The 6,154-nt window shown below is 58.9% G+C and overlaps 1 pseudogene across 1 annotated transcript; it reads right to left on the bottom strand.

Annotated features, from left to right (window-relative positions):
* Window positions 1–6: 6 nt before the first annotated feature.
* On the bottom strand, window positions 7–4,840 carry LOC113223354 (annotated as a pseudogene). Its single transcript, XR_003308710.1, has 5 exons — window positions 2,969–4,840; window positions 2,303–2,393; window positions 1,746–1,846; window positions 820–983; window positions 7–216 (listed from the first exon to the last, which is right to left on the bottom strand). The product of XR_003308710.1 is annotated as a sphingomyelin phosphodiesterase 4-like (transcript).
* Between the last annotated feature and the right edge of the window lie 1,314 nt (window positions 4,841–6,154).

The following is a 6,154-nucleotide window of genomic DNA, read 5'->3' as shown; positions in this document are numbered from 1 at the left end:
GCCCACTCACCAGGGTGCGGGCTTCGGGCCCAAACATCGGGGTGTACTTGCAGTCCTGGCCCTCCAGGCTGTAGACGTGGTTCTTCACCTTGAAGGAGGCATCAGTGACTGCGGGTGGCCAGGGTGACAGGAAGCTCCCAGTGAAGGTGGTGGCCGTGAAGAGTCGGTGCTGGCGGTGGGGAATGACCAGCTCTGGCTCCAGGAATAGCTGCTCACCTAGAAGGCAGGAGACGGTCGAACCTGGCACCCACTTCCTGGGGGCAGAGTACCCGACTTAGAATTCTGGGGTGCCTCCGAGGTGTCTGGGGAGCTGTGACCCAGGGGTGTCCTCCTGAGGCCCTGCCTGGCAGCATCTCCCACACAGTAGGTGGCTGAGGAGGGCAGGTGGGGGAGCTGGTGGCTCAGAGCCCCCAGCAGTGTTTGCAGGAGGTAAACAACAGCAGGAGGAACAGAAACCAACGCCCAACCCAGCCAGGATGAATGCACGGCAGAGTCCAGGCTCACCTCCTCAAGCAGCCACCACGAGTTGCCAGGGAGAAACGGCGGGGCCACAGGGCCGCAGCTTGGACCGTGCAGTCCCCCTCTGTGGGCACACCTGCCATCCTCCCCGCCAGTGCCTGGTGGCTGCAGGGCAGGCAGGATCCAGCCGGTTTCAGACTTCACCATACAGATGTGTCCCAGGAGTCTCCACAGGACCCTTTGCTAGGGCCCACTCTGGGCGTGTGGGTCCCTCTTAAAGACCAGTCACCTCCAGCTAAGGGCCTGGCCCTGGCCTGGCTTGGTCAACGTTTACCTGGCTGGCCCAGGCTGACAACTTACCTTTCTGAATCATCTCAGCCAGGCTGGGCTGGGCAAAGACTTTGGCCACTCAGAACACCATGAGCGCATGCTTGGGGCTGACCAGGTCTGTGCGGAGTGTGCGGTTCAGGAAGCCCACAAACAACTTGGTGTACATCAGCAGGTTCTCCTGGACAAAGGGTGCCCTGGGGACCGAGGTGGCAGGTCAGGGCCAGTCTTCCAACTGGAGGCGGGGGCTGTGCTGGTCCATGTCCCTAATGTTCTTGCTCACCCTTGGGCTTTCAGACTCTCCCTGGCCAAGGTGACAAGCTGTCACAGATGACAACTCAGGGGCCATGGGCAGGCAGGGAGGGCAGGACAGAGGCAGGTAAGACCTAGGCCCTCTGAGGACACCACATCCTTAGCAAGGCTGAGTCCCCTTTCCAAGTGAACGGAGGCCACCATGGCAGAGGCCAGCCGAAAGCCTGAGGGGGCTGAGGAAGGATCCCCCAGAGGGTCCAAAGGGGAAGGCCATGGGTGAGGGGAGGGGTCAGTGGCCACGTGAGGTGCCACAGAAGCCTGGGGGTCTGCTGTAAGAATCAAGCAGGGGATGAGGGGAAGGCGGCCTCCCTCATTCCCTGCTTGATCACCACTGCTCTGCTCTGCTGATGAGCGTCAAGGGATAGTTTGGGGATGGCTGAACACTCATCTGGGACAGAAGGGAGAGGGGACAGGGCAGGATGGGTCACCCACCGCTTCCATGAGAAACCAATTCTAGGGCTTGGCAAAGTTGAGTCTAGGAAGGGCTGGTCTGTGCTCCACTCGGCAGGGGCTGGGAGAGGACTGCAGGCGGCCACGGGGGCCAGGGCCAGGCTGACCCCAGCATAGGCCGCTGGCCTGGCCTCCACCCACTGGAGCAATATCCACCTGGGGGAGCCCGTGCATGTCTGAGAGGGGCTGAGGCTCACCATTTCTCCGACATACACTGGGGCTGGGAGTCGTTGCCCGGAGCCTGCTTGTCAGGCGCATACCGCCATGGCTGCAGGTAGCTCAGCCACATCTCTAGGACCTGTGGGGGAGGTGTGTGCTGAGGGCTCAGTGGCTGGGGGCCAAATCCTCTGGTGGCCTGGAGCCCAGGTCCCAGGTGGCAGCTGGGTGGGACTGGCTCTTCCCGCGTCACCCAGAGGGCGCAGGAGAGACGTACACAGCCCTGTGAGGTTTGGCTCTCTTGCTGGCCCTCCATAAGCCAGGGTCATAGGTGGCCTTTTCCCAGCCCAAGGGGCACAGTGCTCCCTGGTCAGGTAAGGGTAGGAACCTGCCCTGCACCAGACAGGTGGGACAGGGCAGGGCTTTCCTGATGGTTGGATGTGGAAGCAAACAGAAAGAACAATGTGGACCTCCAAGACCCCTCCTTGCCAAGGCCTCTGTGAAAACACTTGCTCTCCTCCTTCATCTGCCCCAGAGGACCTCCCACCTCAGGGCACACAGAGAACACAGGCACATGTGTGACGGGGCCAACACTCACAGCTCTGAACGATGCGTCCAGGGGCCAGTGGCCAAAGCAATGCTGCAGGAATAGGTAGAGTTTCTGCTGGACGAACCTCGGGACAGCAGCCCTGCAGGGGATTGGGAGGGTCACCTGCTGCTTGCCCAGTGGACGCCCTGCTCACAGGTGAGCCCGCGGCTCCCATCAGTGAGGGTCGGCTCTGCCGGGGGAGAGCACTGGGCACCTCCGGGAGGTTCAGCCCCATTCTTCAGAGGAAGAAACCAAGGTTCAGAGAGTTTAGGGAACATCCCAAGGACACACAGCACACAGGCAGCCAAGTCAGTGCCGCTCCTGCACACACCTCACCTCAGTCCCATACAAACAGCCCACTCTGCTGGCCCTAATGGGCCTGGCAGTCAGGGCTGCCCCAGCTCTTCTCCTGACAGGGTTGAAGAAGATGAGATGCAAGAGATGGAAGCACAATGGGGCCTCTCTGGCCAGTCTGGAGGGAGGGGCTCTGGGAGCCAACTGGGTGGGGAAAGAGGGCACCTGCCTAGGCCTGGAGAGGCCTCACGTGCGCTGTGAGCAGAAAGGGACTCCCCTCACCCTGCCCTCCATGCCCTGGGGAGAGGCTGCTGTGGGCGACACCTTAGGAGGGGAAAGCGGGGGAGACAGCAGTGGTGGGAAGCTGCAAGGGACATCTACCGTTTGAACTCCTCCAGGGGACTGGTGGCGTGGGAGTGGGCAGAGGGCGAAGCCTGCTCTGGCTTCAGGCTGTTGGCAAAGGCATGCAGGTGCTTCAGCAGCAGGCGCACCACCAACACATGCTCCTCAGTAGGCGTGAACGACTCCTAGGTGGAGAAGGAGGGGTGAGGGCCTGGGAAGGAGCGCAGCAGTCACAGCACTAGGGCTCCAGGTCTGACTACATCCCGCCCTGAGCCGGTTGCTCTGCTTCCCCACACGAGCCAGGAGGCACGAGCCAGGCCGGGAGTGGGGCCACTCCCTGGGGCACTGCTGTGCCTGGCACCCAGCGGACGTGCCTTACACTGCTTGGTCTGAACTCTGACCAGCTTGTGGTAGGGAAGTGCTTGGCCCAGCGCCCACACAGCCCACCCTGGGGAGGCCTAAGACAGACACATCTGCAGAGGCCCCCCCAGCCCTGCTTCTGCACTGCTGCAAACCCACAGTGGGTGGCACAGGCTGTGCCCTTGGGCACTGGTGCCTGTCTTGATCCTCAGGGCAGAAGAGAGCCAGCATCATCCCCAAGCTCTGGATCCAGGGTCTCCCACCAGCCTCCCAAGTGTGCGCAGAAAGCACATGGAACCCAGGTGTGGTGCCTCAGACCTGTAATTCCAGCACTTTGGGAGGCGGAGGCGGAAAGATCACTAAGAAGTTAGAGATTAGCCTAGATGACATAGGGAGACCCGGTCTCTACGAAAAATTTTAAAAAGCTAGCTGGGTGTGGTGGTGCACACCTATAGTCCTAACGACTCAGGTGGCTAGGGTGGGAGGATCACTTGAGCCCAGGGGTTTGAGGCTGCAGTGAGCTAGGATCGTGCCACTACACTCCAGCCTGGGTGACAGAGTAAGACCTTGTTCAAAAATGACCCCATGGCTTCGCTTTCCTCCCCAAATCCTTCCACCTGCTCATCCTGGACACAGCCAGATGAGAACTCAGCCCAGCAGAAGCCCCGGGTGTCACTTCCTCTGTTGCCTAGGGACCTGTGGTCAGGAAAACCCCAAGACAAAAGCACAGTCAGGGATATTAAGCGAAATTTTTTTTTTTTACTGAAACAAGGTCTCCACTGTCGCCCAGGCTGGAGCACAGTGGCACTATCTCGGCTCATTGAAACTTCCACATCCAGGTTCAAGCAAATCTCCTGACTCAGCCCCCCCGAGTAGCTGGGACTACAAGTGTGTGCCACCATGCCCAGCTAATTTTTACTTTTAGTAGAGATGGGATTTCACCATGTTGGCCAGACCTCAGGTCTCCCAAAGTGCTGGGATTACGGGCATGAGCCACTGTGCCCAGCCTAGGCCAAACTTTGATTTGTAACATACAAGCAGGATCCTGGAGATCCAGCTGGAGAGGAAAGCCTTTTTGGTGGCCATGGGCTTCCTCTGGTTGCTTAGCATTGGGAGGGCAGGTGGGACCATCAAGAGTTGACGAGGGCAGGGGAGTTAGGGTGCTGAGGGCAGGGCCCTGAGTCTGAGTGGACATGCTCGCCTCTCCACACTTGTCCCCCAGCCCTTTGGGCCTTCATACATCTGTGCTGCTGAGGCTGGTGCAAGGCCCATGCTCCGGGTATATCCTGGGATGCTGCAGACCCCACACGGGCCACTGCCCATATCGCTGCCCACTCAAGTCTCCCCGTCAGAAAACTGTCCCTACAGGTTCAGCTGACACGGCCCAGAGATCAGTGGCTGAGTCTGAAGATGGAGCTACAGGGTGGGAGGCATTTTCTTCTTTTTTTGAGACAGGGTCTCACTCTGTCACCCATGCTGGAGTGTAGTGTCGTGATCTCGGCTCACTGTAGCCTCTGCCTCCAGAGCTCAAGGGATCCTCCTACCTCAGCCTCCCGGGTAGCTGGGAACACAGGCACACACCACCACACCAGGCTAATTTTTGTATTTCTTTGCAGACAGGGATCTCGCCATGTTGCCCAAGCTGGTCTCAAACTCCTGAGTTCAAGGCAACTCAAACTCCTGAGTTCAAACTCCTGAGGCAATGCGCCTGCCTCAACCTCCCAAAGTGGTGGGATTACAAGCGTGAGCCATCGTGGCTGGCTATTTTCTTCTATCTATCTGTATCGTTAAGTCTTTGGGCAATGAATCTGCATCATTTTTGAAGAAAGGGCTGGGTGCGGTGACTCACGCCTATAATCCCAACACTTTGGGAGGCCAAGGCAGGCGGATTACTTGAGGTCAGGAGTTTCAGACCAGACTGGCCAACACGGTAAAACTATGTCTCTACTAAAAATATAAAAATTAGCCATGTGGGTGGCACGTGCCTGTAATCCCAGCTACCCAAGAGGCTGAGGCAGGAGAATCACTTGAATCTGGGAGGTGGAGATTGCAGTGAGCCGAGACCATGCCACTGCACTCCAGCCTGGGCAACAGAGCGAGACTTCATCTCAAAAAGAAAAAAAAGAAAAGACAGAAGGAGAAAAGTATGAGACATAATACCTGTACCTATACTGCCCAACTAGAAGGGCACCAGTGGGGTGGGAAGTTAGACCAGGGTCTTTCTCCTCCTCCAATCTCAGCCCAGGCCCTCCCTCCAACCCTGGCCTAGGATCCCGAGCCCTAACACCCTCCCTGTGGCTCAGGGGAGGGGACAACCTCCACATGGGAACTGGAAACCTGCCTTCCCCTGCTGGTGCACTTGCCCCACCTCACCTGGTCCTTCTGAAGGGTCGGAGGGCCCACTGTCCGTCCCTGCCCCCGGCAGTCACCTGGAACCCTCTCAGGCTATTTTCCCACAGGTGTGCTGAGCCAAACTCCTCCCTCAGCTCGGCACCCCTCCTGGGCCATGTTCCCACATGGAGTCCCTGGCCACAGTCACACCTGCTTGCTTCTTAAGGATGTGTTCCCCAAAGACCCACATTTCCCACTGGGCTGAGACTCACAGCACCTCAGCTCACCCCACCTAGGTCTCGCTGGTCACCCCTCCCACCATGGGGTTTACCAGATGCTTTCTGGACACTGTCCTCCCCCCTCCCTGGCCCAAGCCCTCTCAGGTCCCTCCTCTCCTCTGGAGCGGCTCCTGCGGTATGAGGTGCCCCGTGTGCTGTGGCCGCCACCCCAGCCCAAGGGCGCTCAGGGGCCAACACGTTTTCTTGTCTTGTGCTCTAATTCCTGTTCAGTCATGCGTGCTCCTTCCCAGGTGAA

This window comes from Piliocolobus tephrosceles, unplaced genomic scaffold (assembly GCF_002776525.5).
Source record: "Piliocolobus tephrosceles isolate RC106 unplaced genomic scaffold, ASM277652v3 unscaffolded_41057, whole genome shotgun sequence".
NCBI lineage: Eukaryota > Metazoa > Chordata > Mammalia > Primates > Cercopithecidae > Piliocolobus > Piliocolobus tephrosceles.
The sequence above is the reverse complement of the archived record's forward strand: the minus strand, read 5'-3'. Positions and strand labels throughout refer to the sequence as shown.